Genomic DNA, 12,111 nt, shown 5'->3' on the forward strand with positions numbered 1-12,111 from the left:
GGGGATACATAGTCGTATATGTGTTTTTTATAAGTATTTATTTAAAGTCCGGCTATTTCTTTGTGAATTACGTAATCCGTGTTTTATATTTATTAAAAATATGAATAACATGCTTATGTCGTGGTCTCATGAAATAGAATCCTTTAATTATTCCTCACCTTTGTGACATTTAACGTAGATTTAATGTCCCAAACTGTGAATGAGCCTTAACACGTTTATTCAAGGCACGGACGTAATTTTGGGGGGGGACGGGGGGGACATGTCCCCCCCACTTTTTCAAAAGCCGGCTTTGGTCCCCCCCAGTTTTTACGGGTAAAACCAAATATTTAAATAGCAACGAATCCATGTCCCCCCCACTTTTGAAATCAAAATTACGTCCATGATTCAAGGGTTGACATCAGAGAAGATTTAAGCGAACTCATCTCTTTACTCGTCCTGACAATAATACAGTGGAAAGACATCAAACCGATATGCAGCGATTGTTAACTGATTTACCTCTCTTTGGCCAGGCGAACACGTTTGGCTTGTCGGTTGTCTAAATAGCTATGGGTGTTGATATTTGTCTCATGGATTAATTAAATTAAAAAACAAAGCATTAGCATTAAGAACAAACAAAGAAACGAATAAATAATAACGGTCTGATATTATCACGCTGACATGTAGATGGTATGCAGCTATTCCACAGGAAACCCCCAAAATGACGAGTAAATATTTCCTAATAATATACTAAATGGTTTACCGTCGAAAATGGATAACTAAATGTTTATCTTCGCTTTTCTTTCTGTTCCCTAATATGACAATTACTGTGACCGTTATAATTTGGTCACCTCACCCGCTACTGCATATTTAACTTTCCGTTTGAATATCTCGTGTGTTTCCTCGCAGGCTTTCGACAAGCTCTGTTTGTAGAAATGTAACTTAAATTTTGCACCTTTAATTAGCCATCCAATATGCATTTGTTGTACTTTGTTGTTTTTCTTTGTTTATTTCTGTACATACAAACTGATTCTGACTCAGAACAAAGAAATAAACGTATTATTTTCGTATTAACGGAAGAGTGTGTTTATGGACGCTGCACGTACAAACCCTGTTGCTTTGTTTTTACCTAGAATTGTCTATACGTATTTGACGAAAGCTGTTCATTAAGGACTCAGTGTGGATCAGTCAATAATATGTTTAATGAATGGAAAGGAATTGAATTTGCTCAGGAAAATATCCACATCATCAACACAAGTTTAGCTTAATCAAAGACGTTTATATTGGACAAGTAACGGGCACTCGGACCTGTGCTGTTGATTGGATCTCCATTGGAATGCATTAGAACGCAATTACTGATACCTTTACCATCCGACTCCGTTGACTGTATGTTTACAATCTGTTCGTGGGCGTTCTGTGCAGCCGTTCGCTTTCTGGAGGATCTGAGATTCAGCTCGTCATTCAGAGACTCGAGAAGCCTCCGCGATAGAAGGACCGGGGCAGGTGTCGTGAAGACGCGTCCGAGCTCCCGAGGAGCCTCTTATGGAGACGAAGACGTCCACGTGCCGTTGTTGCCTTCAATGAAAGCCTTCGTAACAGCAACTTTAAAGTTTAAAAATGTTTTTAAAGGTAAAATATTTAACGTTTAAACCGCACATCAGATGCTCATGACTTTATATAAAATACGTTATCTACATATAAAAATAAAATATAGTAGGTAGGCCTAAGTCCTTCTTGCATTTATTTGATTTTTAAAATCCTCTTGCCCTGCCTCTGATGTTAAATGAAATTAGATCTTCGATTCGATTTGTAGCCTACAATTGCATAAATATACGTAGTATAAAATATAACTAAGCGTTATTTCCATTAGTAAATTTCAAAGGTGTATGACATGTGGAGTGTGTGATATCACACACTCCACACCTGTCTGTTAAGCGCAACACAACGAATAGCCGATGTAAGCAATTAAATTAATTAAATAGAAGCTGCGTCATCTTGCTTGTTAAATAACATCATAGACTAGATAATGAATAACAGATAGGCCTATGTAAGAGATTTCAGAAAATATTTTGCAGTACGTTATAATAAAATGTTAAGATACTTTTAGAGTTGTGTTACTTTTTGGGAAACACCCCCGAAAATGATATATGAAGGCCGATGAGACCGCAGGGACTCAGATCACAACGAACGAATGAAGTTAGATTTAGCGACATTCAAGATTACCTAGTCGCTTTACAATTAACACAGAAAAAATTCAGTCACATTGTTTGGGCCAAATGCCTACATTGTACCCTCACCGGAATAATGAAAAACCCAACTAAACAATTTTTTTAAATGTGTTTGAAGTACATCAAAATACAGGTCAAATAGTCAATAATTTTAACAAAAAAACTCCCTCAAAATACAAGACTCTGTATCGCATCGACAACCAGTAGGCTGCACATAAATATTGTAGGATGCAATGTATGTTACGATTGAACGCTGACACTGAACTGTTCATGTCAAGTTTTTTGTTTAACTCAAGGAAGCAAACTCTCTGCTTTAATTACAGATACCAAAAATTATTGCGTGCGGTTCCATCTCTGAATTAGCGAATTAATTTATCTTACAAAATTGCAAATACAAAAATGATACAAAATACAAAAAAGAATATTCTACAAATTGCGTTTCACATCTCAGTTTTAAAAAGTTCGAAAAAAATCTTTTTAAGTAAGCTATAAAGAGGCATAGGTTTTTGTCTTTGCTGAAATAATTCAGTGCATCTGCAGTAGTCAGAGATTAAGTTAGCCAGTATCCACCCTACGTTCAAACATGCTGAGCAACTTTAAAACACACCTTCATTAGTAGGCTACATAAGCATATATAACAAAAGTAGAAACATACACACAACTCGAAAATAATGGAGACATTTTAAATGTTTTCTAGGATCTTTTAAAGGAAAGGTATCACAAACAATTATGCATTTGTTCAAAAGTTTATATTTATAAAGTTCCTCCACAGCTTTACAATTGCCCCATGGGCCATCACAGATATTGGGCTCTAGTGTCCTCGAACTTAATCTTAAAACACCAGTACCATCCAGCACCTGTTTAAATGGCTATTTTGTAGACATTTCGCTGTGTGTATACAATATGTTTCTCATATACAGATTAGATTACCACATTGCAACCAAAAAGACAAAAACCAACCAACCAAACAAACAAAGCCAGTGGAAAACACCATGTCCATGTCTGTCTAAGTGGATATTACACTGAGCTCGGTCAAAGCTCTTGCAGGAATTATTCAAAAACCGTAATAGTACAAGACAAAGGTAAAAGAAAGACTCCTCACTAACAACAGACTGAGGGTCTGGAGCCATAGCAAGTGATATTATTTATTGATACACATCATCATATTTTTGTGTGAAGAATGAGCCATCCTCTTTTTCTGGAAATGATTCTGTGACTGTAATGCGTGTGTTGATAACTGATGTTATAAACCTTACACATTTACCAGGTTTCATCTTAATAACAAGCAGGGGGTGATGTTAGACTTTTCATGTTAGAGGTCAGACACGTTCTTTATACGGCCCAGTTCTGTCCTCCCCTTACAGTCCGTAGTGGACCTGCTTGCTCAGGAGTGTTGCTAATGCTGAAATGTAGTATCTATTCTCTGTTTATTTTTATGCTCTTTATAAATCAAACTGAGAAATAAATCACATCATAATTATTGTGTCTGAATCTCATTTTGATTTGCTTTGAAATTACAAAAGAAAAGCATGTAATGTAAAAAAAACTATATTACTAGATGGAATTATAGAATCTCATCACGCATGTTTTACATCTTTATCAAATTACAGGAAAAATGCACAGTTAATAAACAGTTAATAACACCCAGTTAATAATACACATTTATTAACAATCCTATAAATACAGTTCACTCTGCAATAAATATGGCAATATTAACATTTGATTGGAGGATGGTCATTTAAGATAAAAAAATTAATTAGTTTTTTTTTTTTAGCTACATGTGTTTACTGTTTAAACTGTTGTTCAAGTGGAGCTACTCTGCTATCTTGCTTTGTTCTCAGATAAAGTCTTGCATGATCACAGTGAAACATAAGCCCCAAAGAAATAGAGCCATCAGACTCTTGGGCACCTTGGGCTTGTAAAAACCATGGAAGCTACTTTGACAGAGACAAAGGGCAAAAAATTTATTTTGGGATCTAACAGAAGTGTCCTTGTGTGTGAGTGTGAGTGTGTGTGTGTGTGTGTATTTGTCGGTGCGTGTGCACACATGCACATGTAATGTTATGAGTCTAATCTATCTGTGTATTTAGGGATTAGCTTTAAGCCTTTTGGACATTAATGTCTTAATGTGTGTGTGTGTAGACTATGTAAGAAATTCTAAAAGCTTTGTTATAATACATTTTGTAAATACTGCAAATATTTAGACCACCAGGCACGCAAATACATTTAGTGTGAAAAAAAAAAAAAAAATATATATATATATATATATATATATATATATATATATATATATATATATATATATATATATATATATATATATATATATATGGTGACGTGATAGCAATAAAATATTACATTTGAATTAAACATGAATTGAATGCATGGTAATTATGCTATTATTTGAATAATTTTCAAATTAATTATTTAAAAGTCATGGTGTTTTGTAATTTCATAAAATAGACATAAACATAAGCAGATTTTTGGAGCTGTGAACCCATTATAGTCATAAACCGCCTGAAAAAACCACAGATTTTTAAATTAACCACACAAGCTACAAATGCCAGACTGAACTGAATTCGAGCAATTCTCTTTCCACATTACACCTATGTATTAATAAGTACACAAATGACAACTTAGCTCATCACTTATGTCACTGTACTGACATATGAACTAAATGATAAAGCTTGCTTAAGTCCTTATACTGTGTTGCTCTCATAGCTCAAGGCTTTGGCCTCTATGAAGTTGATAAAGGTACGTTTCTTTTCCTCTGTGGTCCCTCCTGGTGTGTGTGATGACTCGTAAACTAATCGCCATAACAACGAAAGCTGCTGGTGCCTCTTCCAAGTAAAAGATCTGGAAATGTTGGCGCGGTTGAACAGACTTCGTATGTTTGTGAAGCGACCTGTAGAGACCATTTAAAAGAATCTTGGTTAACTTATTCCGCAAATTAAATCCGATGAAATTCTGTCTCCACTGTCTCTGAACACTTTACTGACTGAACACTATTAGGCAATATGTTCATCCGTCAGAAAGTGGACATCCGTTTATGTTGCCTTTATAATAACCTATACTGTAACAGTCCCACAATGATTTTTTTACTTTTATAGAAAGAGACTTATATTTTATGAAATAATATCGCTGTCAAGTCATTTACATTAGGGATTAGGGAACGGACAGAAAAGCACTTCTGTCCAGATCCATCCATCCATAATGAATAGGACATCAATTGTGCTGCCAGAGTCAACATCAAAGTAAACATCCAAAAATAAATCAGAAGAGAAATAGTATGTGGGCATCAACGAACAGGCCTAGTGTTGCGTAGCAGTGACATGCTAGTAGTGCTTCTCATTGAGCTCATAGCATAATGCTCACGATTGTCATCATGTAACACTCTCAGCATCAGTTTGCTCTAGCTTTCAAATTGGATGTTGTCATTAACCTCAGCAGTGCTGTCAAAGCAAGTCTGGCTGGCTGAATCACTGACCATCACTGACCAATCTCTATTGTTAACCGCTGCTTACGAGACCCAGCAGGGTCAGTATGCCGAAGCAGTTCATAATGAATAAACAAACTGGAGAACTGAGAAGCTTCGTGCCAAGACGTCTGCTGATGGCTGTGTGTGGGGTGCAGGCGTGGAGGAAGCAGGTTAGCCCGGGGAAGGTCAGAGCTGCTGTGCTACGCTCAGCTACACCCGTGAGCTCCTCAGTGGCTGAGCACTACGGGTCAGGTGGTGCGGGACAGGGTGGTGCAGGGCGGTGCGGGGCAGGGCGGAGCGGTGCAGGGCGGAGCGGGGCAGGGTGGAGCGGGACAGGGCGGGACAGGGTGGTGCAGGGCGGTGCGGTGAAGGGCGGAGCGGGGCAGGGTGGAGCGGGGCAGGGTGGTGCGGGACAGGGTGGTGCAGGGCGGTGCGGTGAAGGGCGGAGCGGGGCAGGGTGGAGCGGGGCAGGGTGGAGCGGGACAGGGCGGGGCAGGGCGGGGCAGGGTGGAGCGGGGCAGGGTGGTGCGGGACAGGGTGGTGCAGGGCGGTGCGGTGCAGGGCGGAGCGGGGCAGGGTGGAGCGGTGCAGGGTGGAGCGGGACAGGGCGGGGCAGGGCGGTGCGGTGCAGGGTGGAGCGGGGCAGGGTGGAGCGGGACAGGGCGGGACAGGGCGGGGCAGGGCGGTGCGGTGCGGGGCAGAATGTCATCTGCCTATTTGGGATCATCCCGACCTACATCCTCCACCCCCACCCCACCGCTGTTAATCCTGCTTACCGTTAGCCAGTGAGCTCTGAGGTGTCGCGTCTCTTTGTCTGATGGGTCTGCTCTGAGGTGTTTAGGTCAGAGAAGAGTGAGGAACAGGCCCCTTGGAGATAGTTAGCTCTGTTAGCAATCGGCTCTGTTAGTTAGCTCTGTTAGAATTACATGGCTAACAGGATGCTGTTGAAATCAGTGTTGTAAATATCAGAGATTTTGGGCCATGAACTTAACTTGGCCAAGAGTAGATTAGAGAACCACTTATGGGAAGGTATAGAGAGAGTGGTTTGCCATACAATAAAGATCAAGAAAAAGTCTTTATTTTATACAATCACTATGTGAACAGTAGACTCTGCTTCTTGCGCTGAAATGGTATTAATAAACTTGCATCCACCCTGTTACGAAGAGCCCATCCTATTCCTAGAGAAATCTTTCTGTGGTCCCCACCACCAAGGTTCATGAATGTTGATACTATTTCTGTTTGATGGGAGTGTCCAGATCACTAACCAATCAAAGCTCCAGGATCTCAGAGCTGTTTGTAGGTACTTGGAGACCAGTTTGAATGAAAAGAAAACCTCTTCAGGCACTTCCTTCACTTCCTTTAGAGAAGCTTGACTGTAAACAACCCTGCCAGTGATGACACTCTGCACCTTGAGGCTTGGTGGTGGGGGGGGGGGGGGGGGGGGGGCGTCCAGTCAGTAAAGAGAATCCTAGCCAGTGGCATTCTCCACACACACACACACACACACACACACACACACACACACACACACACACACACACACACACACACACACACACACACACACACACACACAGGCAGGTGACAGATTCACCTGATCTGACAGCTGTGTACACAAACCATTACAGCCAACATGGGGTAAAGTTGGACTCAGGTGAGGATATCAACTGAGCATGTCACCATCTGAGTATCCACACACTAAGAAACCATTATGTAAGTATCAAGAGGACTGTGATGAGGCACTGTGTGGGCTGTCATGTTTATAGACAAGGCACAAGTGTGTGCCTGTGTGTGTTTATGTGTGTGTGCGTTTGTGTTAGTATTACTGTGCCAATATCCTACTGAGAAGCATGTGTAAGATTACACTGAGCTGGATACATTGCTTGCAGGGAAATTTGGGCCTCACAAAAAGACATTGGGCCCCATCTAATTATCATCTGATCTAATTATATGTTTGGGTCCCTGTGAGCCAGAGGTCCTTAGAATGGTCCTCACTGCTCGTCCTTGTGTACCTGCAAGTGTGTAAAAAACAACACCAAATCCATCACAAGACAGACAAGATTTTCTGCAAAGTCTCACAAATGATTTTCCAAGGCCCTTGTCAAAAGCAGGATTGCATAACAGGTGTGTCACAAACAATTGTCATAGTACTTCTACAACTGGAATCATGTGTCTGTGGTGGGCTGGATGGATAAGACTAGCTCTATCCTGCTGTGAGCTTTGCTTCACTCTGCTTCCCCCTGTCAGACTGTGCTGAGTCCTGATAGCATCACCCTACGTCGGCTGTTTTACGCCGGTAGCCCACACAGAGCATCGGGCAGCGAGAGGAGGTTGTATTAGATATCGTCCTTTCTCCTGAAAAGGGTTAAGAAGACTAAACCTCACTACCGTCACTACACATGTTGTTCCACAGTGTTGGTACATGGTACACAGTTGCTATTAGAGCTTGCCAACCAGGCTAATCCTCGTTATGCAATATTTACGGCATCGAGACAGCCACCTCTGGTAGAGATGGGCCCTAGCTCTCGAGGACCCTGGTCTCTCCTCTTGGGCTGTGCCTGCAGGGTAATTTGACTCACAAGCTCCAGTAGAGCAAGAAATGCCCGTAAACACTGACAGCCACAACCTATCGTGGGAGTACCTTCCCCGAGGTCTTGAATGCATCCGATGTCCTAAAACAACACTGCAGCACTCCAGCAAAAGCGGGCTGTGCGTTTAAAAACATACATGTGCCTGATAATGACATCAGGGGGTCTGAGGCACACGAACAAGGGCAAATTTGGAGTCATTAAACAAATGTACGAAAAATAATAGAAAGAAACAGAGTACAAAGGATCTGGATTTAGCTGATTTCACACCTCGTTTCTTTCACTCTTAGGGCTGTGTTTCATGAACACAGATTAAGCTTGAACCTGCACTAAAAATAAAGTGCTTATGCAAAAAAAAGTAAATAAAACAAACAAAGCAAAATGGTTTAAAAGCAACATGCAGTGTGTCTCAGCGTTGATGCACTGCTACTGGGGCACTGTTCCTCAACTCTGTTCAGGCTGCGTGTCAGAAATGACCCTAGCGGCCCTCTGAGGTCTTCTAGACCAATGCACCTTCTAACAGACAATCTCAACCATGAAGAACGGAACATAAAGGATGAGATTAATCGGGGTGTGTTCTAAAGAGGACACCTCAAACTCCATGAGCGTAGCTGCATTGAGGGCTCTTAGCGCCCTAGGAAGGTTCGGGATCAGGTAAAACCGCCGTGTGGAACGGCAAACAGAAAAGACTTTTCTAGCTCCCCCCACGATCTAGGCGTTCGGCTCACGCTCTCGGCGATGGCGGAGGAAAGAGCCGGGAGGCATGTGGCCGCACGCTCGGGAGGAAGAGGCACGGTGTCGTGCCAACTGTAAAGGGATGATGACAGCACAGCCCATGAGAAAGCCTGTGGGTCATTCCTGCCGCATGGGGGATTAGTGGGGGATTTGTGGGATATCAGGTTCAGACCGGTGCTGTAAACTCCACCGCTCCCCTCCTGCGGATTTCACGCTTGATTTGTCCGAATCTAAGTAGGAACAAGCACAGGCAACTGGCATTGAGACCTGAGAGGATGTTGCCAGTATAATGGTGCTCTTTAAAAATGTACAGCAGATTCTTCAGGGTTTTTACTTAGATGTCAAACACCTGTTTTGACTAGTCTGGTCTGGGAGCACACACGGGGGCGTGGCTTGCTGCTACTTGCTGCCTGGGCCACTTGGCTCCCGGTGATTTTGTCTTTTTGCTGTAGGTGTGTTTGGGAGAATTGTGGGTTTGTTGACAGAAATTTCGCAGCGGTTGAAACAGTCAGCAATCTAAGCTCTCACCTTGTGAGAAATAACCTACTTCTACTGGTATTACTTGACATCACAATGCAATTACGTACTTTTTAAAGTGAACTAAAATTGAACACAGTACAATAGTCAACACTGGGAATGTGTTGTTTTGTTTGTTTGCAGTTGGCCCCAAGCAAGTTAGCAGCTCTCTGTGTGCAAACAAGAAAATGTGCTGTTAACTAAATATCTTGTGACAGGACGCCAAGATGAGCTAGCAGCAAAATAAAGATTCTGATGTGCTGAAAATGTTATGAGAGCCAAGTGTATGAAAAAGCTTGAACATGTTCACATTTACCTCGAAAAAAAAAACCATAGATGGAGAAATACATGCGCACCAAGAGGCAGTACTACTGAGAGCGTGCCTGTCTCATATCGAACATTCGGCCAGAGGAGGATGGGCTCCCCCCCTGAGTCTTGGTTCCTCTCAAGGTTTCTTCCTCATGCAAAAAACTAGGGAGTTTTTCCTTGCCACTGTCGCCTTTGGCTTGCTCACTGGGGGCTAGGACTCGGCACTTGTAAAGCTGCTTTGTGACAACAACTGTTGTAAAAAGCGCTATATAAATAAAATTTGATTGATTGATTGATTGATTTGAGAGGGCAGAGGTGCTAAGCATGAGTTTAAGGAGTTGTCCATTGCTAAAGAATACAGTGTAATGTTAACCCACAGGTCCTTGTCAGCACACACAACCAGCAAGAGATCAAAACAAAAACCTGGGGCCCAAGCACCAACTTCGCTGCAGAGCTCACATCTCAGAAACAAGTCGTGAGCAGACTTCGTGGTGCTACTGAGTTACTTAAGTAATGTTTTATGGCTCCTTCCTCGCTCCCGCCATCTCTTGCTGTTTCTCTCTCTCTATCCATCCCTCTCTCCCTTTCTCTACTGAGAGGCATGTTTTTATGTTTGCTCACTCAACCCTGAGCACCTTTCGAGCAGCCTCTCTGCCCCCCCCACCCCACCCCCCCGCCCACCGGCAACCCCCCCACCCACATCCCATCAGTACTGCTTGTCCTCCCCATCCGCTGCTGCATGTTGCCGTTCAGGCATCAAAGTGCACTTATGGTCATGCAAACAAACAGGCCAGCTCGCTCATACCGCTGGTCTGGGGGCCGTGGGTTTAGCCCTTCCTCTTGCTTCTCTCTCTCTCTCTCTCTCTCTCTCTCCCCTCTTCCCCCACAACATTCCCCACAGAGCATACCGTTCTCTGAGTCAGACCGTAGGTCCTAGCCTGCTAGGGGGACAAACTCTTCCCTCTGGCAGAGGCATGAGGTGAGCAGAAAAGGCCCGGCTCCATTGACCTGCTCTGACCGAGTCACATCACTCCGAGCGTAAACACTGCTCTCAGTCCCTAGCGTCTAAGCAGCCAGAACCACCGGTCCCTAACCAGCCTCCACCGTGCGATCCGAGCGCCCCAAGCCTCAACAGGGGAGGCGGAGCTCCACTGGTCCTTGCTGACCAGACGAGGGTGCGGGAAGGCTCTCCAGCAGACCCTGACAGATCAAGATAAACACTATTTTTGCACAAATTAAAGACTAAGATTTTTCAGTAGTTTTAAGAATAACAAGTGAAAATAAAAGTTTTTTTTAAGTGAAATATAGCACCAGTAAACTAGCTGCCTCTAAATTTTTCAAGAAAGTGTCTCTAGCAACAATAGAACTGGCATTCCCCGGCATTCTGTAAAAACCAAAAGGAACCCATATTTTTGCCTTAAACGAAGACGGGACAGGTTGAATACCTCTTTCCTCCATTTGTGTCCCAGAACCTGCTGCATGAAGTCTCGCGTAATTTTTTAATTACGTAACGCGAGACTTCACCACGACTTAGAATTGATTTTGGGACATTTAAAATCGATTCTGAATCATAATAATCGATTTTCGATATGTGAATCGATTTTTTGGCACACCTCTACTATCCACTCAACACTCCACTCTCTGATGTGTCTCCAATTAACACATCCACTCTACGTGACGTTTTCAGCGTCTTTTCCTGTGTTCCTGAAAACAACGCGAGGTGCATGCTATGCGCCGTTACCGTGGGATTGGTCATAAGATCTGTCAATCAGGCAACACCCCACAGTACTGGCTGATAAGAAGGTGATAAACGAGGGAGATGGGCCTCCAACTTCAGTCACGTTCCGACACAGCCAGGTGTGTGTGTGTGGTAATGTCATAAACGCCCTCAGCTATATCTCTGCAGGTGCACTCATTACATACATTAGGGCTAACTGAACACACACAGTGACAACCAACCACAATGTTGTATGTGCACAAACTATTCTGAGGTTAGCCAGTATTCAGCACAGATAGTAATCACCATTATATAGTTATTATATATTCATTATATATATAAGCATTATATAGCTATTCTATTGGTATTATAAAGTTATTAGGTAGTCCAGTATACAGCAGTTGTCCAGCATTTCAATCCTCAGTAAACATTTGAACTGAAATAATATGCAATTCATATCAAATACATCATAGATTATGTATATTTATTGCTATCCTTTGTATTGGTAATCTTTAACTCCATCTTTGGTTTCCAAAATACATGCTGAGAAACTAACTAAACTAT

General features: G+C 42.4%; 1 long non-coding RNA gene across 2 annotated transcripts in view; it reads right to left on the minus strand.

Annotated features, from left to right (window-relative positions):
* Positions 1–4,546: 4,546 nt before the first annotated feature.
* LOC143528040 (uncharacterized) overlaps positions 4,547–12,111 on the minus strand; it is an 80,697-nt gene continuing 73,132 nt past the window's right edge. For both annotated transcript variants that reach the window (XR_013134347.1, XR_013134346.1), the window contains one exon: positions 4,547–5,109. This is a non-coding gene — a long non-coding RNA (uncharacterized LOC143528040). The remainder of the gene's footprint in view (positions 5,110–12,111) is intronic.

The sequence above is a fragment of the Brachyhypopomus gauderio genome, chromosome 12, assembly GCF_052324685.1.
Source record: "Brachyhypopomus gauderio isolate BG-103 chromosome 12, BGAUD_0.2, whole genome shotgun sequence".
Taxonomy (NCBI): Eukaryota; Metazoa; Chordata; class Actinopteri; order Gymnotiformes; family Hypopomidae; genus Brachyhypopomus; species Brachyhypopomus gauderio.